Source organism: Channa argus, unplaced genomic scaffold (assembly GCF_033026475.1).
Source record: "Channa argus isolate prfri unplaced genomic scaffold, Channa argus male v1.0 Contig066, whole genome shotgun sequence".
In the NCBI taxonomy this organism is placed as follows: Eukaryota; Metazoa; Chordata; class Actinopteri; order Anabantiformes; family Channidae; genus Channa; species Channa argus.
In genome coordinates this window covers 88,910-110,063 of record NW_027125285.1, presented here as the reverse complement: position 1 = coordinate 110,063, position 21,154 = coordinate 88,910, and the positions used below count along the sequence as shown (strand labels likewise).

Genomic DNA, 21,154 nt, shown 5'->3' with positions numbered 1-21,154 from the left:
GGGTTTCAGTTGGAGTGTTGGTTAGATGATCGATATTGTTTGGCAAACCGTTTGTACGGGTGGCCATGTCTGGCTGCAGTTGCAGCTGGATTTTCTACTGTGTGTAATTGCAGGAAGTGACTTTCATTTTCAGCTGTACAAGAAATCAAGCTTTTGTGCCGTTTTAGTGTTGGTCCCAGATCTTATCCAGTGTGGCCGTATTAAAAGCACCACGCCCAACGTGGGGCTCTAACCAACGACCCTGAGATTAAAAGTCTCATGCTCTACCGCCTGAGCTAGCCGGGCCTCAAAGAGGACCCTGAAAAGACCCTTTGACCTTCAATGAAGCAACATATTTCCAGGCGTCTTTGACCAACGTCCCACTTTGTTTCAGCAATCGCTCTTAGATCAGCTGCAACTATTTAGCCGTTTGTTTTCTGCAACTTCCTCCAGACAGTAAGTCTTAGGCTTGGAGTATATTGCTTTGAACTAACCGTTTGTCCTCATTACTGATCCTGTCTATCCTCGTTACTCCCAAAGAGAACCTCAACATCTTAAGCTCTGCTACCTCCAGCTCTGCCTCCTGTGTTTTCTTCAGTGCCGCTGTCTCTAAGCCGAACAACATCGCTGGTCTCACCACCGTCTTGAGACGGTGGCTTCCTTTCATTCTCGCTGACAATCTTTTATCACACAACACACCTGACACTTTTGTCCACCCGTTCCAACCTGATTGCAGTGGCCTCTTCACCTCTTTTCCACACTCTCCGTTGCTCTGAACCGTTGACCCTAAGTACTTAAAGTCCTGCACCTTTTTCACCTTTGCCCCCTGTAACCTCACCGTTCCACCTGGGTCCCTCTCATTGACACACATCTCAGTTTTCCAGAGCAGACCTCCATCTCTCTAGATTTTCCTCCACCAGCTCCCTGTTCTCACTACAAATCACAATGTCATCCGCAAACATCATAGTCCACGGAGATTCCAGTCTAACCTCATCTGTCAGCCTGTCCGCCACCAGAGCAAGGAAGAAGGGGCTCAGAGCCGATCCTTGATGCAGACCCACCGCCACCTTGAACTCCTCTGTCACACCTACAGCACACCTCACCGCGGTCTTACAGCTTTCATACATGTCCTCCATCACTCTAACATACTTCTCTGCCACTCCAGAATTCCTCATACAATACCACAGCTCCTCTTTCGGCACCCTGTCATACGCTTTCTCTAAGTCTACGAAGACACAATGCAACTCCCCATGACCTTCTCTGTATTTCTCCATCGGCATCCTCAAAGCAAATACTTCATCTGTTGGACTCTTTCTAGGCATGAAACCATATTGCTCACCTCTGCCCTTAGCCTAGCTTCCACTACTATTTCCCACAACTTCATTGTGTGGCTCATCAACTTTATTCCTCTGTAGTTGCCACAGCTCTGCTCATCTCCCTCGTTCTTAAAAATGGACACCAGTACACTTCTCCTCCAGTCCTCGGCCCTCCTCTCACTCTCCAAGATCTTGTTAAACAAACTAGTCAGAAACTCTACTGCCACCTCTCCTAGACACTTTCATACCTCCACAGGTATGTCATCAGGACCCGCTGCCTTTCCACTCTTCATCCTCTTCAACGTCCTCCTCACTTCACTCTTACTAATTTTGGCTACTTCCTGCTCCACACCAGTCACCTCTTCTACTCTTTGTTCCCTTTCATTTTCCTCATTGATTAACTCTTAAAAAGTTCTCGTTCCATCTTCCCATCACAATCCTGGCACCTGTCAATTTATTTCCATCCTTATCGTTAATCACCCTAACCTGCTGCACATCCTTCCCATCTCTGTCTCTTAGTCTGGCCAACCTGAACAAATCCACCTCTCCTTCTTTAGTGTCCAACCTAGCATACAAGTCCTCATATGCTCTTTGCCACCTCTACCTTCCCCTTACGCTGCATCTCCCTGTACTCTTGTCGACTCTCTTCAGTCCTCGCAGTGTCCCACTTCTTCTTAGCTAACCTTTTTCTCTGTATACACTCCTGAAGTTCCTCGTTCTGCCGCCAAATCACCTTGTCCACTTTTCTCTTTCCAGATGACACACCGAGTACCCTCGGTGTTCCCTATGAACGTCCCCCAGTGACTTTCATTTTCAGCTGTACAAGAAATCAAGTTGTTCTGCAGTTTTAGTGTTGGTCCCAGATCTTCTCCAGTGTGGCCATAATCAAAAGAGACCCCGCCCAACGTGGGGCTCGAACCCACGACCCTGAGATTAAGAGTCTCATGCTCTACCGACTGAGCTAGCCGGGCCGCTAAAAGGACACCTGAAAAGACCCTTTGACCCTCAATAAAGTAACATTTTTCCAGGCGTGTTTAAGCAAAGTCCCACTCTGTTTCAGCAATCACTTTTAGATCAGCTGCAACTATTTAGCCATTTGTTTTCTGCATCTTCCTCCAGACAGTAAGTCTTAGGCTTGGAATACATTGCTTCGAACTAATCGTTTGCATGCACATCATGGCCACCTCACTTGACGTGAGTTGATGTGGAGGGTCAGTTGTGCGCGTGGTCAGAAATTACTGCCAGGAGTGCCCGAGGTGCATTCTCGTAAGAATGTTGCGGCAGCATTATCTCAGCAGCACAATGGTATATGGTAGAGAAGGATTATGCAATAGTGTTGCCATGTCTTTTGCTTTGTGCAACAAAAGACAATCACGAGTTGTTAAAGTTTTCAAAGTTGTTCAATACAAACTTGTCTAAATCATTAGCAACATGAAGAGAAAAGTAATGTCAGGAGTGGGATTTGAACCCACACCTCCATTGAGTCTGGCGCCTTAGACCGCTCGGCAATCCTGACAGCTGTTGGTGGGCGCCGACTCTTTAGGACAGTGGAACTAAGTCATTAGGTTGTTATTCTCTAATTCAATCAACATACTCAAGGTGTTCTTGAGGAAAGTCTCAATTTGTTGCAATACTCAACTTTGTCTCAGCTGGAAAGGGCCGTCAGCCGGGACTTTGCGCAACTTATGACAGTGTAATGAAGTGAGTGAAGCTCTTGTTTGATAGTTTAGTGGGTTTCAGTTGGAGTGTTGGTTAGATGATCGATATTGTTTGGCAAACCGTTTGTACGGGTGGCCATGTCTGGCTGCAGTTGCAGCTGGATTTTTTGAATTGCTACTTTTTCAAAAACCTCAGCATCCATCGTAGGGCTTGCAGCCTTTTGTTACGCTTATGCACAGTTTGAGAAAGCTGATTGGAAACATGGTTACGTGTATAAACGACAACAAAATTGCGGTACTCCGAGTGGTATCTAGTCGGGTAAAGTCGGTTTCCATATCCCAATTTGTGAAATCAGCTGCCCTGACAAAGCCGACTGTAATTTGGCTACTTTACTGTGTGTAATTGCAGGAAGTGACTTTCATTTTCAGCTGTACAAGAAATAAAGGTTTTGTGCAGTTTTAGCATTGGTCCCAGATCTTATCCAGTGCGGCCGTATTAAACCACCACGCATAACGTGGGGCTCGAACCCACGACCCTGAGATTAAAAGTCTCATGCTCTACCGCCTGAGCTAGCCGGGCCGCTAATAGGACACCTGAAAAGACCCTTTGACCCTCAATAAAGCAACATATTTCCAGGCGTCTTTGAGCAAAGTCCCACTTTGTTTCAGCAATCGCTCTTACATCAGCTGCAACTATGTAGCCGTTTGTTTTCTGCAACTTCCTCCAGACAGTAAGTCTTAGGCTTGGAGTATATTGCTTTGAACTAACCGTTTGTCCTCATTATTGATCCTGTCCATCCTCGTTACTCCCAAAGAGAACCTCAACATCTTAAGCTCTGCTACCTCCAGCTCTGCCTCCTGTGTTTTCTTCAGTGCCGCTGTGTCTAAGCCGAACAACATCGCTGGTCTCACCACCCTCGGTGTTCCCTATGAAAGTCCCCCAGTGACTTTCATTTTCAGCTGTACAAGAAATCAAGTTATTCTGCAGTTTTAGTGTTGGTCCCAGATCTTCTCCAGTGTGGCCATAATCAAAAGAGACCCCGCCCAACGTGGGGCTCGATCCCACTACCCTGAAATTAAGAGTCTCATGCTCTACCGACTGAGCTAGCCGGGCCGCTAATAGGACACCTGAAAAGACCCTTTGACCCTCAATAAAGCAACATTTTTCCAGGCGTGTTTAAGCAAAGTCCCACTCTGTTTCAGCAATCACTATTAGATCAGCTGCAACTATTTAGCCGTTTGTTTTCTGCATCTTCCTCCAGACAGTAAGTCTTAGGCTTGGAATAAATTGCTTCGAACTAATCGTTTGCATGCACATCATGGCCACCTCACTTGACGTGAGTTGATGTGGAGGGTCAGTTGTGCGCGTGGTCAGAAATTACTGGCAGGAGTGCCCGAGGTGCATTCTCGTAAGAATGTTGCGGCAGCATTATCTCAGCAGCACAACGGTATATGGTAGAGAAGGATTATGCAATAGTGTTGCCATGTCTTTTGCTTTGTGCAACAAAAGACAATCATGAGTTGTTAAAGTTTTCAAAGTTGTTCAATACAAATATGTCTAAATCATTAGCAACATGCAGATAAAATAAATGTCAGGAGTGGGATTTGAACCCACGCCTCCACTGGAGACCAGAAGTCCCTTTGGGGAAGGAGTTCTTCCTTGAGTCTGGCGCCTTAGACCGCTCGGCCATCCTGACAGCTGTTGGTGGGCGCCGACTCTTTAGGACAGTGGAACTAAGTCATTAGGTTGTTATTCTCTAATTCAATCAACATACTCAAGGTGTTCTTGAGGAAAGTCTCAATTTGTTGCAATACTCACCTTTGTCTCAGCCGGAAAGGGCCTTCAGTCGGGACTTTGCGCAACTTATGACAGTGTAATGAAGTGAGTGAAGCTCTTGTTTGATAGTTTAGTGGGTTTCAGTTGGAGTGTTGGTTAGATGATCGATATTGTTTGGCAAACCGTTTGTACGGGTGGCCATGTCTGGCTGCAGTTGCAGCTGGATTTTCTACTGTGTGTAATTGCAGGAAGTGACTTTCATTTTCAGCTGTACAAGAAATCAAGCTTTTGTGCCGTTTTAGTGTTGGTCCCAGATCTTATCCAGTGTGGCCGTATTAAAAGCACCACGCCCAACGTGGGGCTCGAACCCACGACCCTGAGATTAAAAGTCTCATGCTCTACCGCCTGAGCTAGCCGGGCCTCAAAGAGGACCCTGAAAAGACCCTTTGACCTTCAATGAAGCAACATATTTCCAGGCGTCTTTGACCAACGTCCCACTTTGTTTCAGCAATCGCTCTTAGATCAGCTGCAACTATTTAGCCGTTTGTTTTCTGCAACTTCCTCCAGACAGTAAGTCTTAGGCTTGGAGTATATTGCTTTGAACTAACCGTTTGTCCTCATTACTGATCCTGTCTATCCTCGTTACTCCCAAAGAGAACCTCAACATCTTAAGCTCTGCTACCTCCAGCTCTGCCTCCTGTGTTTTCTTCAGTGCCGCTGTCTCTAAGCCGAACAACATCGCTGGTCTCACCACCGTCTTGAGACGGTGGCTTCCTTTCATTCTCGCTGACACTCTTTTATCACACAACACACCTGACACTTTTGTCCACCCGTTCCAACCTGATTGCAGTGGCCTCTTCACCTCTTTTCCACACTCTCCGTTGCTCTGAACCGTTGACCCTAAGTACTTAAAGTCCTGCACCTTCTTCACCTTTGCCCCCTGTAACCTCACCGTTCCACCTGGGTCCCTCTCATTGACACAGATCTCAGTTTTCCAGAGCAGACCTCCATCTCTCTAGATTTTCCTCCACCAGCTCCCTGTTCTCACTACAAATCACAATGTCATCTGCAACATCATAGTCCACGGAGATTCCAGTCTAACCTCATCTGTCAGCAACATTTTTCCAGGCGTGTTTAAGCAAAGTCCCACTCTGTTTCAGCAATCACTTTTAGATCAGCTGCAACTATTTAGCCGTTTGTTTTCTGCATCTTCCTCCAGACAGTAAGTCTTAGGCATGGAATAAATTGGGTAATTGACGCGTGGTCAGAAATTACTGCCAGGAGTGCCCGAGGTGCATTCTCGTAAGAATGTTGCGGCAGCATTATCTCAGCAGCACAATGGTATATGGTAGAGAAGGATTATGCAATAGTGTTGCCATGTCTTTTGCTTTGTGCAACAAAAGACAATCACGAGTTGTTAAAGTTTTCAACGTTGTTCAATACAAATATGTCTAAATCATTAGCAACATGCAGATAAAATTAATGTCAGGAGTGGGATTTGAACCCACGCCTCCACTGGAGACCAGAAGTCCCTTTGGGGAAGGAGTTCTTCCTTGAGTCTGGCGCCTTAGACCGCTCGGCCATCCTGACAGCTGTTGGTGGGCGCCGACTCTTTAGGACAGTGGAACTAAGTCATTAGGTTGTTATTCTCTAATTCAATCAACATACTCAAGGTGTTCTTGAGGAAAGTCTCAATTTGTTGCAATACTCACCTTTGTCTCAGCTGGAAAGGGCCGTCAGTCGGGACTTTGCGCATCTTATGACAGTGTAATGAGGCGAGTGAAGCTCTTGTTTGATAGTTTAGTGGGTTTCAGTTGGAGTGTTGGTTAGATGACACAGTTTGAGAAAGCTGATTGGAAACATGGTTACGTGTATAAACGACAACAAAATTGCGGTACTCCGACTGGTATCTAGTCGGGTAAAGTCATTTTCCATATCCCAATTTGTGAAATCAGCTCCCCTGTGAAAGCCGACTGTAATTTGGCTACTTTACTGTGTGTAATTGCAGGAAGTGACTTTCATTTTCAGCTGTACAAGAAATCAAGGTTTTGTGCCGTTTTAGTGTTGGTCCCAGATCTTATCCAGTGTGGCCGTATTAAAAGCACCACGCCCAACGTGGGGCTCTAACCAACGACCCTGAGATTAAAAGTCTCATGCTCTACCGCCTGAGCTAGCCGGGCCGCTAATAGGACACCTGAAAAGACCCTTTGACCCTCAATAAAGCAACATATTTCCAGGCGTCTTTGAGCAAAGTCCCACTTTGTTTCAGCAATCGCTCTTACATCAGCTGCAACTATGTAGCCGTTTGTTTTCTGCAACTTCCTCCAGACAGTAAGTCTTAGGCTTGGAGTATATTGCTTTGAACTAACCGTTTGTCCTCATTATTGATCCTGTCCATCCTCGTTACTCCCAAAGAGAACCTCAACATCTTAAGCTCTGCTACCTCCAGCTCTGCCTCCTGTGTTTTCTTCAGTGCCGCTGTGTCTAAGCCGAACAACATCGCTGGTCTCACCACCCTCGGTGTTCCCTATGAAAGTCCCCCAGTGACTTTCATTTTCAGCTGTACAAGAAATCAAGTTATTCTGCAGTTTTAGTGTTGGTCCCAGATCTTCTCCAGTGTGGCCATAATCAAAAGAGACCCCGCCCAACGTGGGGCTCGATCCCACTACCCTGAAATTAAGAGTCTCATGCTCTACCGACTGAGCTAGCCGGGCCACTAATAGGACACCTGAAAAGACCCTTTGACCCTCAATAAAGCAACATTTTTCCAGGCGTGTTTAAGCAAAGTCCCACTCTGTTTCAGCAATCACTATTAGATCAGCTGCAACTATTTAGCCGTTTGTTTTCTGCATCTTCCTCCAGACAGTAAGTCTTAGGCTTGGAATAAATTGCTTCGAACTAATCGTTTGCATGCACATCATGGCCACCTCACTTGACGTGAGTTGATGTGGAGGGTCAGTTGTGCGCGTGGTCAGAAATTACTGGCAGGAGTGCCCGAGGTGCATTCTCGTAAGAATGTTGCGGCAGCATTATCTCAGCAGCACAACGGTATATGGTAGAGAAGGATTATGCAATAGTGTTGCCATGTCTTTTGCTTTGTGCAACAAAAGACAATCACGAGTTGTTAAAGTTTTCAAAGTTGTTCAATACAAATATGTCTAAATCATTAGCAACATGCAGATAAAATAAATGTCAGGAGTGGGATTTGAACCCACGCCTCCACTGGAGACCAGAAGTCCCTTTGGGGAAGGAGTTCTTCCTTGAGTCTGGCGCCTTAGACCGCTCGGCCATCCTGACAGCTGTTGGTGGGCGCCGACTCTTTAGGACAGTGGAACTAAGTCATTAGGTTGTTATTCTCTAATTCAATCAACATACTCAAGGTGTTCTTGAGGAAAGTCTCAATTTGTTGCAATACTCACCTTTGTCTCAGCCGGAAAGGGCCTTCAGTCGGGACTTTGCGCAACTTATGACAGTGTAATGAAGTGAGTGAAGCTCTTGTTTGATAGTTTAGTGGGTTTCAGTTGGAGTGTTGGTTAGATGATCGATATTGTTTGGCAAAACGTTTGTACGGGTATCCAAGTCTGGCTGCAGTTTCAGCTGGATTTTCTGAATTGCTACTTTTTCGAAAACCTCAGCATCCATCGTAGGGCTTGCAGCCTTTTGTTACGCTTATGCACAGTTTGAGAAAGCTGATTGGAAACATGGTTACGTGTATAAACGACAACAAAATTGCGGTACTCCGACTGGTATCTAGTCGGGTAAAGTCATTTTCCATATCCCAATTTGTGAAATCAGCTCCCCTGTGAAAGCCGACTGTAATTTGGCTACTTTACTGTGTGTAATTGCAGGAAGTGACTTTCATTTTCAGCTGTACAAGAAATCAAGGTTTTGTGCCGTTTTAGTGTTGGTCCCAGATCTTATCCAGTGTGGCCGTATTAAAAGCACCACGCCCAACGTGGGGCTCTAACCAACGACCCTGAGATTAAAAGTCTCATGCTCTACCGCCTGAGCTAGCCGGGCCTCAAAGAGGACCCTGAAAAGACCCTTTGACCTTCAATGAAGCAACATATTTCCAGGCGTCTTTGACCAACGTCCCACTTTGTTTCAGCAATCGCTCTTAGATCAGCTGCAACTATTTAGCCGTTTGTTTTCTGCAACTTCCTCCAGACAGTAAGTCTTAGGCTTGGAGTATATTGCTTTGAACTAACCGTTTGTCCTCATTACTGATCCTGTCTATCCTCGTTACTCCCAAAGAGAACCTCAACATCTTAAGCTCTGCTACCTCCAGCTCTGCCTCCTGTGTTTTCTTCAGTGCCGCTGTCTCTAAGCCGAACAACATCGCTGGTCTCACCACCGTCTTGAGACGGTGGCTTCCTTTCATTCTCGCTGACACTCTTTTATCACACAACACACCAGACACTTTTGTCCACCCGTTCCAACCTGATTGCAGTGGCCTCTTCACCTCTTTTCCACACTCTCCGTTGCTCTGAACCGTTGACCCTAAGTACTTAAAGTCCTGCACCTTTTTCACCTTTGCCCCCTGTAACCTCACCGTTCCACCTGGGTCCCTCTCATTGACACAGATCTCAGTTTTCCAGAGCAGACCTCCATCTCTCTAGATTTTCCTCCACCAGCTCCCTGTTCTCACTACAAATCACAATGTCATCTGCAACATCATAGTCCACGGAGATTCCAGTCTAACCTCATCTGTCAGCAACATTTTTCCAGGCGTGTTTAAGCAAAGTCCCACTCTGTTTCAGCAATCACTTTTAGATCAGCTGCAACTATTTAGCCGTTTGTTTTCTGCATCTTCCTCCAGACAGTAAGTCTTAGGCATGGAATAAATTGGGTAATTGACGCGTGGTCAGAAATTACTGCCAGGAGTGCCCGAGGTGCATTCTCGTAAGAATGTTGCGGCAGCATTATCTCAGCAGCACAATGGTATATGGTAGAGAAGGATTATGCAATAGTGTTGCCATGTCTTTTGCTTTGTGCAACAAAAGACAATCACGAGTTGTTAAAGTTTTCAACGTTGTTCAATACAAATATGTCTAAATCATTAGCAACATGCAGATAAAATTAATGTCAGGAGTGGGATTTGAACCCACGCCTCCACTGGAGACCAGAAGTCCCTTTGGGGAAGGAGTTCTTCCTTGAGTCTGGCGCCTTAGACCGCTCGGCCATGCTGACAGCTGTTGGTGGGCGCCGACTCTTTAGGACAGTGGAACTAAGTCATTAGGTTGTTATTCTCTAATTCAATCAACATACTCAAGGTGTTCTTGAGGAAAGTCTCAATTTGTTGCAATACTCACCTTTGTCTCAGCTGGAAAGGGCCGTCAGTCGGGACTTTGCGCATCTTATGACAGTGTAATGAGGCGAGTGAAGCTCTTGTTTGATAGTTTAGTGGGTTTCAGTTGGAGTGTTGGTTAGATGACACAGTTTGAGAAAGCTGATTGGAAACATGGTTACGTGTATAAACGACAACAAAATTGCGGTACTCCGACTGGTATCTAGTCGGGTAAAGTCATTTTCCATATCCCAATTTGTGAAATCAGCTCCCCTGTGAAAGCCGACTGTAATTTGGCTACTTTACTGTGTGTAATTGCAGGAAGTGACTTTCATTTTCAGCTGTACAAGAAATCAAGGTTTTGTGCCGTTTTAGTGTTGGTCCCAGATCTTATCCAGTGTGGCCGTATTAAAAGCACCACGCCCAACGTGGGGCTCTAACCAACGACCCTGAGATTAAAAGTCTCATGCTCTACCGCCTGAGCTAGCCGGGCCGCTAATAGGACACCTGAAAAGACCCTTTGACCCTCAATAAAGCAACATATTTCCAGGCGTCTTTGAGCAAAGTCCCACTTTGTTTCAGCAATCGCTCTTACATCAGCTGCAACTATGTAGCCGTTTGTTTTCTGCAACTTCCTCCAGACAGTAAGTCTTAGGCTTGGAGTATATTGCTTTGAACTAACCGTTTGTCCTCATTATTGATCCTGTCCATCCTCGTTACTCCCAAAGAGAACCTCAACATCTTAAGCTCTGCTACCTCCAGCTCTGCCTCCTGTGTTTTCTTCAGTGCCGCTGTGTCTAAGCCGAACAACATCGCTGGTCTCACCACCCTCGGTGTTCCCTATGAAAGTCCCCCAGTGACTTTCATTTTCAGCTGTACAAGAAATCAAGTTATTCTGCAGTTTTAGTGTTGGTCCCAGATCTTCTCCAGTGTGGCCATAATCAAAAGAGACCCCGCCCAACGTGGGGCTCGATCCCACTACCCTGAAATTAAGAGTCTCATGCTCTACCGACTGAGCTAGCCGGGCCACTAATAGGACACCTGAAAAGACCCTTTGACCCTCAATAAAGCAACATTTTTCCAGGCGTGTTTAAGCAAAGTCCCACTCTGTTTCAGCAATCACTATTAGATCAGCTGCAACTATTTAGCCGTTTGTTTTCTGCATCTTCCTCCAGACAGTAAGTCTTAGGCTTGGAATAAATTGCTTCGAACTAATCGTTTGCATGCACATCATGGCCACCTCACTTGACGTGAGTTGATGTGGAGGGTCAGTTGTGCGCGTGGTCAGAAATTACTGGCAGGAGTGCCCGAGGTGCATTCTCGTAAGAATGTTGCGGCAGCATTATCTCAGCAGCACAACGGTATATGGTAGAGAAGGATTATGCAATAGTGTTGCCATGTCTTTTGCTTTGTGCAACAAAAGACAATCACGAGTTGTTAAAGTTTTCAAAGTTGTTCAATACAAATATGTCTAAATCATTAGCAACATGCAGATAAAATAAATGTCAGGAGTGGGATTTGAACCCACGCCTCCACTGGAGACCAGAAGTCCCTTTGGGGAAGGAGTTCTTCCTTGAGTCTGGCGCCTTAGACCGCTCGGCCATCCTGACAGCTGTTGGTGGGCGCCGACTCTTTAGGACAGTGGAACTAAGTCATTAGGTTGTTATTCTCTAATTCAATCAACATACTCAAGGTGTTCTTGAGGAAAGTCTCAATTTGTTGCAATACTCACCTTTGTCTCAGCCGGAAAGGGCCTTCAGTCGGGACTTTGCGCAACTTATGACAGTGTAATGAAGTGAGTGAAGCTCTTGTTTGATAGTTTAGTGGGTTTCAGTTGGAGTGTTGGTTAGATGATCGATATTGTTTGGCAAACCGTTTGTACGGGTGGCCATGTCTGGCTGCAGTTGCAGCTGGATTTTCTACTGTGTGTAATTGCAGGAAGTGACTTTCATTTTCAGCTGTACAAGAAATCAAGCTTTTGTGCCGTTTTAGTGTTGGTCCCAGATCTTATCCAGTGTGGCCGTATTAAAAGCACCACGCCCAACGTGGGGCTCGAACCCACGACCCTGAGATTAAAAGTCTCATGCTCTACCGCCTGAGCTAGCCGGGCCTCAAAGAGGACCCTGAAAAGACCCTTTGACCTTCAATGAAGCAACATATTTCCAGGCGTCTTTGACCAACGTCCCACTTTGTTTCAGCAATCGCTCTTAGATCAGCTGCAACTATTTAGCCGTTTGTTTTCTGCAACTTCCTCCAGACAGTAAGTCTTAGGCTTGGAGTATATTGCTTTGAACTAACCGTTTGTCCTCATTACTGATCCTGTCTATCCTCGTTACTCCCAAAGAGAACCTCAACATCTTAAGCTCTGCTACCTCCAGCTCTGCCTCCTGTGTTTTCTTCAGTGCCGCTGTCTCTAAGCCGAACAACATCGCTGGTCTCACCACCGTCTTGAGACGGTGGCTTCCTTTCATTCTCGCTGACACTCTTTTATCACACAACACACCTGACACTTTTGTCCACCCGTTCCAACCTGATTGCAGTGGCCTCTTCACCTCTTTTCCACACTCTCCGTTGCTCTGAACCGTTGACCCTAAGTACTTAAAGTCCTGCACCTTCTTCACCTTTGCCCCCTGTAACCTCACCGTTCCACCTGGGTCCCTCTCATTGACACAGATCTCAGTTTTCCAGAGCAGACCTCCATCTCTCTAGATTTTCCTCCACCAGCTCCCTGTTCTCACTACAAATCACAATGTCATCTGCAACATCATAGTCCACGGAGATTCCAGTCTAACCTCATCTGTCAGCAACATTTTTCCAGGCGTGTTTAAGCAAAGTCCCACTCTGTTTCAGCAATCACTTTTAGATCAGCTGCAACTATTTAGCCGTTTGTTTTCTGCATCTTCCTCCAGACAGTAAGTCTTAGGCATGGAATAAATTGGGTAATTGACGCGTGGTCAGAAATTACTGCCAGGAGTGCCCGAGGTGCATTCTCGTAAGAATGTTGCGGCAGCATTATCTCAGCAGCACAATGGTATATGGTAGAGAAGGATTATGCAATAGTGTTGCCATGTCTTTTGCTTTGTGCAACAAAAGACAATCACGAGTTGTTAAAGTTTTCAACGTTGTTCAATACAAATATGTCTAAATCATTAGCAACATGCAGATAAAATTAATGTCAGGAGTGGGATTTGAACCCACGCCTCCACTGGAGACCAGAAGTCCCTTTGGGGAAGGAGTTCTTCCTTGAGTCTGGCGCCTTAGACCGCTCGGCCATCCTGACAGCTGTTGGTGGGCGCCGACTCTTTAGGACAGTGGAACTAAGTCATTAGGTTGTTATTCTCTAATTCAATCAACATACTCAAGGTGTTCTTGAGGAAAGTCTCAATTTGTTGCAATACTCACCTTTGTCTCAGCTGGAAAGGGCCGTCAGTCGGGACTTTGCGCATCTTATGACAGTGTAATGAGGCGAGTGAAGCTCTTGTTTGATAGTTTAGTGGGTTTCAGTTGGAGTGTTGGTTAGATGACACAGTTTGAGAAAGCTGATTGGAAACATGGTTACGTGTATAAACGACAACAAAATTGCGGTACTCCGACTGGTATCTAGTCGGGTAAAGTCATTTTCCATATCCCAATTTGTGAAATCAGCTCCCCTGTGAAAGCCGACTGTAATTTGGCTACTTTACTGTGTGTAATTGCAGGAAGTGACTTTCATTTTCAGCTGTACAAGAAATCAAGGTTTTGTGCCGTTTTAGTGTTGGTCCCAGATCTTATCCAGTGTGGCCGTATTAAAAGCACCACGCCCAACGTGGGGCTCTAACCAACGACCCTGAGATTAAAAGTCTCATGCTCTACCGCCTGAGCTAGCCGGGCCGCTAATAGGACACCTGAAAAGACCCTTTGACCCTCAATAAAGCAACATATTTCCAGGCGTCTTTGAGCAAAGTCCCACTTTGTTTCAGCAATCGCTCTTACATCAGCTGCAACTATGTAGCCGTTTGTTTTCTGCAACTTCCTCCAGACAGTAAGTCTTAGGCTTGGAGTATATTGCTTTGAACTAACCGTTTGTCCTCATTATTGATCCTGTCCATCCTCGTTACTCCCAAAGAGAACCTCAACATCTTAAGCTCTGCTACCTCCAGCTCTGCCTCCTGTGTTTTCTTCAGTGCCGCTGTGTCTAAGCCGAACAACATCGCTGGTCTCACCACCCTCGGTGTTCCCTATGAAAGTCCCCCAGTGACTTTCATTTTCAGCTGTACAAGAAATCAAGTTATTCTGCAGTTTTAGTGTTGGTCCCAGATCTTCTCCAGTGTGGCCATAATCAAAAGAGACCCCGCCCAACGTGGGGCTCGATCCCACTACCCTGAAATTAAGAGTCTCATGCTCTACCGACTGAGCTAGCCGGGCCACTAATAGGACACCTGAAAAGACCCTTTGACCCTCAATAAAGCAACATTTTTCCAGGCGTGTTTAAGCAAAGTCCCACTCTGTTTCAGCAATCACTATTAGATCAGCTGCAACTATTTAGCCGTTTGTTTTCTGCATCTTCCTCCAGACAGTAAGTCTTAGGCTTGGAATAAATTGCTTCGAACTAATCGTTTGCATGCACATCATGGCCACCTCACTTGACGTGAGTTGATGTGGAGGGTCAGTTGTGCGCGTGGTCAGAAATTACTGGCAGGAGTGCCCGAGGTGCATTCTCGTAAGAATGTTGCGGCAGCATTATCTCAGCAGCACAACGGTATATGGTAGAGAAGGATTATGCAATAGTGTTGCCATGTCTTTTGCTTTGTGCAACAAAAGACAATCACGAGTTGTTAAAGTTTTCAAAGTTGTTCAATACAAATATGTCTAAATCATTAGCAACATGCAGATAAAATAAATGTCAGGAGTGGGATTTGAACCCACGCCTCCACTGGAGACCAGAAGTCCCTTTGGGGAAGGAGTTCTTCCTTGAGTCTGGCGCCTTAGACCGCTCGGCCATCCTGACAGCTGTTGGTGGGCGCCGACTCTTTAGGACAGTGGAACTAAGTCATTAGGTTGTTATTCTCTAATTCAATCAACATACTCAAGGTGTTCTTGAGGAAAGTCTCAATTTGTTGCAATACTCACCTTTGTCTCAGCCGGAAAGGGCCTTCAGTCGGGACTTTGCGCAACTTATGACAGTGTAATGAAGTGAGTGAAGCTCTTGTTTGATAGTTTAGTGGGTTTCAGTTGGAGTGTTGGTTAGATGATCGATATTGTTTGGCAAAACGTTTGTACGGGTATCCAAGTCTGGCTGCAGTTTCAGCTGGATTTTCTGAATTGCTACTTTTTCGAAAACCTCAGCATCCATCGTAGGGCTTGCAGCCTTTTGTTACGCTTATGCACAGTTTGAGAAAGCTGATTGGAAACATGGTTACGTGTATAAACGACAACAAAATTGCGGTACTCCGACTGGTATCTAGTCGGGTAAAGTCATTTTCCATATCCCAATTTGTGAAATCAGCTCCCCTGTGAAAGCCGACTGTAATTTGGCTACTTTACTGTGTGTAATTGCAGGAAGTGACTTTCATTTTCAGCTGTACAAGAAATCAAGGTTTTGTGCCGTTTTAGTGTTGGTCCCAGATCTTATCCAGTGTGGCCGTATTAAAAGCACCACGCCCAACGTGGGGCTCTAACCAACGACCCTGAGATTAAAAGTCTCATGCTCTACCGCCTGAGCTAGCCGGGCCTCAAAGAGGACCCTGAAAAGACCCTTTGACCTTCAATGAAGCAACATATTTCCAGGCGTCTTTGACCAACGTCCCACTTTGTTTCAGCAATCGCTCTTAGATCAGCTGCAACTATTTAGCCGTTTGTTTTCTGCAACTTCCTCCAGACAGTAAGTCTTAGGCTTGGAGTATATTGCTTTGAACTAACCGTTTGTCCTCATTACTGATCCTGTCTATCCTCGTTACTCCCAAAGAGAACCTCAACATCTTAAGCTCTGCTACCTCCAGCTCTGCCTCCTGTGTTTTCTTCAGTGCCGCTGTCTCTAAGCCGAACAACATCGCTGGTCTCACCACCGTCTTGAGACGGTGGCTTCCTTTCATTCTCGCTGACAATCTTTTATCACACAACACACCTGACACTTTTGTCCACCCGTTCCAACCTGATTGCAGTGGCCTCTTCACCTCTTTTCCACACTCTCCGTTGCTCTGAACCGTTGACCCTAAGTACTTAAAGTCCTGCACCTTTTTCACCTTTGCCCCCTGTAACCTCACCGTTCCACCTGGGTCCCTCTCATTGACACACATCTCAGTTTTCCAGAGCAGACCTCCATCTCTCTAGATTTTCCTCCACCAGCTCCCTGTTCTCACTACAAATCACAATGTCATCCGCAAACATCATAGTCCACGGAGATTCCAGTCTAACCTCATCTGTCAGCCTGTCCGCCACCAGAGCAAGGAAGAAGGGGCTCAGAGCCGATCCTTGATGCAGACCCACCGCCACCTTGAACTCCTCTGTCACACCTACAGCACACCTCACCGCGGTCTTACAGCTTTCATACATGTCCTCCATCACTCTAACATACTTCTCTGCCACTCCAGAATTCCTCATACAATACCACAGCTCCTCTCTCGGCACCCTGTCATACGCTTTCTCTAAGTCTACGAAGACACAATGCAACTCCCCATGACCTTCTCTGTATTTCTCCATCGGCATCCTCAAAGCAAATACTTCATCTGTTGGACTCTTTCTAGGCATGAAACCATATTGCTCACCTCTGCCCTTAGCCTAGCTTCCACTACTATTTCCCACAACTTCATTGTGTGGCTCATCAACTTTATTCCTCTGTAGTTGCCACAGCTCTGCTCATCTCCCTCGTTCTTAAAAATGGACACCAGTACACTTCTCCTCCAGTCCTCGGCCCTCCTCTCACTCTCCAAGATCTTGTTAAACAAACTAGTCAGAAACTCTACTGCCACCTCTCCTAGACACTTTCATACCTCCACAGGTATGTCATCAGGACCCGCTGCCTTTCCACTCTTCATCCTCTTCAACGTCCTCCTCACTTCACTCTTACTAATTTTGGCTACTTCCTGCTCCACACCAGTCACCTCTTCTACTCTTTGTTCCCTTTCATTTTCCTCATTGATTAACTCTTAAAAAGTTCTCGTTCCATCTTCCCATCACAATCCTGGCACCTGTCAATTTATTTCCATCCTTATCGTTAATCACCCTAACCTGCTGCACATCCTTCCCATCTCTGTCTCTTAGTCTGGCCAACCTGAACAAATCCACCTCTCCTTCTTTAGTGTCCAACCTAGCATAAAAGTCCTCATATGCTCTTTGCCACCTCTACCTTCCCCTTACGCTGCATCTCCCTGTACTATTGTCGACTCTCTTCAGTCCTCGCAGTGTCCCACTTCTTCTTAGCTAACCTTTTTCTCTGTATACACTCCTGAAGTTCCTCGTTCTGCCGCCAAATCACCTTGTCCACTTTTCTCTTTCCAGATGACACACCGAGTACCCTCGGTGTTCCCTATGAAAGTCCCCCAGTGACTTTCATTTTCAGCTGTACAAGAAATCAAGTTGTTCTGCAGTTTTAGTGTTGGTCCCAGATCTTCTCCAGTGTGGCCATAATCAAAAGAGACCCCGCCCAACGTGGGGCTCGAACCCACGACCCTGAGATTAAGAGTCTCATGCTCTACCGACTGAGCTAGCCGGGCCGCTAAAAGGACACCTGAAAAGACCCTTTGACCCTCAATAAAGTAACATTTTTCCAGGCGTGTTTAAGCAAAGTCCCACTCTGTTTCAGCAATCACTTTTAGATCAGCTGCAACTATTTAGCCATTTGTTTTCTGCATCTTCCTCCAGACAGTAAGTCTTAGGCTTGGAATACATTGCTTCGAACTAATCGTTTGCATGCACATCATGGCCACCTCACTTGACGTGAGTTGATGTGGAGGGTCAGTTGTGCGCGTGGTCAGAAATTACTGGCAGGAGTGCCCGAGGTGCATTCTCGTAAGAATGTTGCGGCAGCATTATCTCAGCAGCACAATGGTATATGGTAGAGAAGGATTATGCAATAGTGTTGCCATGTCTTTTGCTTTGTGCAACAAAAGACAATCACGAGTTGTTAAAGTTTTCAAAGTTGTTCAATACAAACTTGTCTAAATCATTAGCAACATGAAGAGAAAAGTAATGTCAGGAGTGGGATTTGAACCCACACCTCCATTGAGTCTGGCGCCTTAGACCGCTCGGCCATCCTGACAGCTGTTGGTGGGCGCCGACTCTTTAGGACAGTGGAACTAAGTCATTAGGTTGTTATTCTCTAATTCAATCAACATACTCAAGGTGTTCTTGAGGAAAGTCTCAATTTGTTGCAATACTCACCTTTGTCTCAGCTGGAAAGGGCCGTCAGCCGGGACTTTGCGCAACTTATGACAGTGTAATGAAGTGAGTGAAGCTCTTGTTTGATAGTTTAGTGGGTTTCAGTTGGAGTGTTGGTTAGATGATCGATATTGTTTGGCAAACCGTTTGTACGGGTGGCCATGTCTGGCTGCAGTTGCAGCTGGATTTTTTGAATTGCTACTTTTTCAAAAACCTCAGCATCCATCGTAGGGCTTGCAGCCTTTTGTTACGCTTATGCACAGTTTGAGAAAGCTGATTGGAAACATGGTTACGTGTATAAACGACAACAAAATTGCGGTACTCCGAGTGGTATCTAGTCGGGTAAAGTCGGTTTCCATATCCCAATTTGTGAAATCAGCTGCCCTGACAAAGCCGACTGTAATTTGGCTACTTTACTGTGTGTAATTGCAGGAAGTGACTTTCATTTTCAGCTGTACAAGAAATAAAGGTTTTGTGCAGTTTTAGCATTGGTCCCAGATCTTATCCAGTGCGGCCGTATTAAACCACCACGCATAACGTGGGGCTCGAACCCACGACCCTGAGATTAAAAGTCTCATGCTCTACCGCCTGAGCTAGCCGGGCCGCTAATAGGACACCTGAAAAGACCCTTTGACCCTCAATAAAGCAACATATTTCCAGGCGTCTTTGAGCAAAGTCCCACTTTGTTTCAGCAATCGCTCTTACATCAGCTGCAACTATGTAGCCGTTTGTTTTCTGCAACTTGGAGTATATTGCTTTGAACTAACCGTTTGTCCTCATTATTGATCCTGTCCATCCTCGTTACTCCCAAAGAGAACCTCAACATCTTAAGCTCTGCTACCTCCAGCTCTGCCTCCTGTGTTTTCTTCAGTGCCGCTGTGTCTAAGCCGAACAACATCGCTGGTCTCACCACCCTCGGTGTTCCCTATGAAAGTCCCCCAGTGACTTTCATTTTCAGCTGTACAAGAAATCAAGTTATTCTGCAGTTTTAGTGTTGGTCCCAGATCTTCTCCAGTGTGGCCATAATCAAAAGAGACCCCGCCCAACGTGGGGCTCGATCCCACTACCCTGAAATTAAGAGTCTCATGCTCTACCGACTGAGCTAGCCGGGCCGCTAATAGGACACCTGAAAAGACCCTTTGACCCTCAATAAAGCAACATTTTTCCAGGCGTGTTTAAGCAAAGTCCCACTCTGTTTCAGCAATCACTATTAGATCAGCTGCAACTATTTAGCCGTTTGTTTTCTGCATCTTCCTCCAGACAGTAAGTCTTAGGCTTGGAATAAATTGCTTCGAACTAATCGTTTGCATGCACATCATGGCCACCTCACTTGACGTGAGTTGATGTGGAGGGTCAGTTGTGCGCGTGGTCAGAAATTACTGGCAGGAGTGCCCGAGGTGCATTCTCGTAAGAATGTTGCGGCAGCATTATCTCAGCAGCACAACGGTATATGGTAGAGAAGGATTATGCAATAGTGTTGCCATGTCTTTTGCTTTGTGCAACAAAAGACAATCATGAGTTGTTAAAGTTTTCAAAGTTGTTCAATACAAATATGTCTAAATCATTAGCAACATGCAGATAAAATAAATGTCAGGAGTGGGATTTGAACCCACGCCTCCACTGGAGACCAGAAGTCCCTTTGGGGAAGGAGTTCTTCCTTGAGTCTGGCGCCTTAGACCGCTCGGCCATCCTGACAGCTGTTGGTGGGCGCCGACTCTTTAGGACAGTGGAACTAAGTCATTAGGTTGTTATTCTCTAATTCAATCAACATACTCAAGGTGTTCTTGAGGAAAGTCTCAATTTGTTGCAATACTCACCTTTGTCTCAGCCGGAAAGGGCCTTCAGTCGGGACTTTGCGCAACTTATGACAGTGTAATGAAGTGAGTGAAGCTCTTGTTTGATAGTTTAGTGGGTTTCAGTTGGAGTGTTGGTTAGATGATCGATATTGTTTGGCAAACCGTTTGTACGGGTGGCCATGTCTGGCTGCAGTTGCAGCTGGATTTTCTACTGTGTGTAATTGCAGGAAGTGACTTTCATTTTCAGCTGTACAAGAAATCAAGCTTTTGTGCCGTTTTAGTGTTGGTCCCAGATCTTATCCAGTGTGGCCGTATTAAAAGCACCACGCCCAACGTGGGGCTCGAACCCACGACCCTGAGATTAAAAGTCTCATGCTCTACCGCCTGAGCTAGCCGGGCCTCAAAGAGGACCCTGAAAAGACCCTTTGACCTTCAATGAAGCAACATATTTCCAGGCGTCTTTGACCAACGTCCCACTTTGTTTCAGCAATCGCTCTTAGATCAGCTGCAACTATTTAGCCGTTTGTTTTCTGCAACTTCCTCCAGACAGTAAGTCTTAGGCTTGGAGTATATTGCTTTGAACTAACCGTTTGTCCTCATTACTGATCCTGTCTATCCTCGTTACTCCCAAAGAGAACCTCAACATCTTAAGCTCTGCTACCTCCAGCTCTGCCTCCTGTGTTTTCTTCAGTGCCGCTGTCTCTAAGCCGAACAACATCGCTGGTCTCACCACCGTCTTGAGACGGTGGCTTCCTTTCATTCTCGCTGACACTCTTTTATCACACAACACACCAGACACTTTTGTCCACCCGTTCCAACCTGATTGCAGTGGCCTCTTCACCTCTTTTCCACACTCTCCGTTGCTCTGAACCGTTGACCCTAAGTACTTAAAGTCCTGCACCTTTTTCACCTTTGCCCCCTGTAACCTCACCGTTCCACCTGGGTCCCTCTCATTGACACAGATCTCAGTTTTCCAGAGCAGACCT

At 45.9% G+C, this 21,154-nt stretch overlaps 18 non-coding genes across 18 annotated transcripts; all 18 read right to left on the bottom strand.

The window, feature by feature from the left end:
• Nucleotides 1–2,193: 2,193 nt before the first annotated feature.
• Nucleotides 2,194–2,266, bottom strand: trnak-cuu (transfer RNA lysine (anticodon CUU)). Its single transcript has one exon. It is a non-coding gene; the product is annotated as a tRNA-Lys (tRNA).
• Nucleotides 2,267–3,994: 1,728 nt separating this feature from the next.
• On the bottom strand, nt 3,995–4,067 carry trnak-cuu (transfer RNA lysine (anticodon CUU)). The gene has a single exon. It is a non-coding gene; the product is annotated as a tRNA-Lys (tRNA).
• Nucleotides 4,068–4,543: 476 nt separating this feature from the next.
• Nucleotides 4,544–4,650, bottom strand: trnal-caa (transfer RNA leucine (anticodon CAA)). Its single transcript has 2 exons — nt 4,613–4,650; nt 4,544–4,588 (listed from the first exon to the last, which is right to left on the bottom strand). It is a non-coding gene; the product is annotated as a tRNA-Leu (tRNA).
• Nucleotides 4,651–5,077: 427 nt separating this feature from the next.
• On the bottom strand, nt 5,078–5,150 carry trnak-uuu (transfer RNA lysine (anticodon UUU)). The gene has a single exon. It is a non-coding gene; the product is annotated as a tRNA-Lys (tRNA).
• Nucleotides 5,151–6,213: 1,063 nt separating this feature from the next.
• Nucleotides 6,214–6,320, bottom strand: trnal-caa (transfer RNA leucine (anticodon CAA)). Its single transcript has 2 exons — nt 6,283–6,320; nt 6,214–6,258 (listed from the first exon to the last, which is right to left on the bottom strand). It is a non-coding gene; the product is annotated as a tRNA-Leu (tRNA).
• Nucleotides 6,321–7,371: 1,051 nt separating this feature from the next.
• Nucleotides 7,372–7,444, bottom strand: trnak-cuu (transfer RNA lysine (anticodon CUU)). Its single transcript has one exon. It is a non-coding gene; the product is annotated as a tRNA-Lys (tRNA).
• Nucleotides 7,445–7,920: 476 nt separating this feature from the next.
• On the bottom strand, nt 7,921–8,027 carry trnal-caa (transfer RNA leucine (anticodon CAA)). The gene is made up of 2 exons: nt 7,990–8,027; nt 7,921–7,965 (listed from the first exon to the last, which is right to left on the bottom strand). It is a non-coding gene; the product is annotated as a tRNA-Leu (tRNA).
• Nucleotides 8,028–9,813: 1,786 nt separating this feature from the next.
• On the bottom strand, nt 9,814–9,920 carry trnal-caa (transfer RNA leucine (anticodon CAA)). Its single transcript has 2 exons — nt 9,883–9,920; nt 9,814–9,858 (listed from the first exon to the last, which is right to left on the bottom strand). It is a non-coding gene; the product is annotated as a tRNA-Leu (tRNA).
• Nucleotides 9,921–10,971: 1,051 nt separating this feature from the next.
• On the bottom strand, nt 10,972–11,044 carry trnak-cuu (transfer RNA lysine (anticodon CUU)). The gene has a single exon. It is a non-coding gene; the product is annotated as a tRNA-Lys (tRNA).
• A 476-nt stretch (nt 11,045–11,520) lies between these two features.
• Nucleotides 11,521–11,627, bottom strand: trnal-caa (transfer RNA leucine (anticodon CAA)). Its single transcript has 2 exons — nt 11,590–11,627; nt 11,521–11,565 (listed from the first exon to the last, which is right to left on the bottom strand). It is a non-coding gene; the product is annotated as a tRNA-Leu (tRNA).
• A 427-nt stretch (nt 11,628–12,054) lies between these two features.
• Nucleotides 12,055–12,127, bottom strand: trnak-uuu (transfer RNA lysine (anticodon UUU)). The gene has a single exon. It is a non-coding gene; the product is annotated as a tRNA-Lys (tRNA).
• A 1,063-nt stretch (nt 12,128–13,190) lies between these two features.
• On the bottom strand, nt 13,191–13,297 carry trnal-caa (transfer RNA leucine (anticodon CAA)). The gene is made up of 2 exons: nt 13,260–13,297; nt 13,191–13,235 (listed from the first exon to the last, which is right to left on the bottom strand). It is a non-coding gene; the product is annotated as a tRNA-Leu (tRNA).
• Nucleotides 13,298–14,348: 1,051 nt separating this feature from the next.
• On the bottom strand, nt 14,349–14,421 carry trnak-cuu (transfer RNA lysine (anticodon CUU)). Its single transcript has one exon. It is a non-coding gene; the product is annotated as a tRNA-Lys (tRNA).
• Nucleotides 14,422–14,897: 476 nt separating this feature from the next.
• On the bottom strand, nt 14,898–15,004 carry trnal-caa (transfer RNA leucine (anticodon CAA)). Its single transcript has 2 exons — nt 14,967–15,004; nt 14,898–14,942 (listed from the first exon to the last, which is right to left on the bottom strand). It is a non-coding gene; the product is annotated as a tRNA-Leu (tRNA).
• Nucleotides 15,005–17,635: 2,631 nt separating this feature from the next.
• trnak-cuu (transfer RNA lysine (anticodon CUU)) lies at nt 17,636–17,708 on the bottom strand. Its single transcript has one exon. It is a non-coding gene; the product is annotated as a tRNA-Lys (tRNA).
• A 1,703-nt stretch (nt 17,709–19,411) lies between these two features.
• trnak-cuu (transfer RNA lysine (anticodon CUU)) lies at nt 19,412–19,484 on the bottom strand. Its single transcript has one exon. It is a non-coding gene; the product is annotated as a tRNA-Lys (tRNA).
• A 476-nt stretch (nt 19,485–19,960) lies between these two features.
• On the bottom strand, nt 19,961–20,067 carry trnal-caa (transfer RNA leucine (anticodon CAA)). The gene is made up of 2 exons: nt 20,030–20,067; nt 19,961–20,005 (listed from the first exon to the last, which is right to left on the bottom strand). It is a non-coding gene; the product is annotated as a tRNA-Leu (tRNA).
• Nucleotides 20,068–20,494: 427 nt separating this feature from the next.
• On the bottom strand, nt 20,495–20,567 carry trnak-uuu (transfer RNA lysine (anticodon UUU)). The gene has a single exon. It is a non-coding gene; the product is annotated as a tRNA-Lys (tRNA).
• Nucleotides 20,568–21,154: the final 587 nt, after the last annotated feature.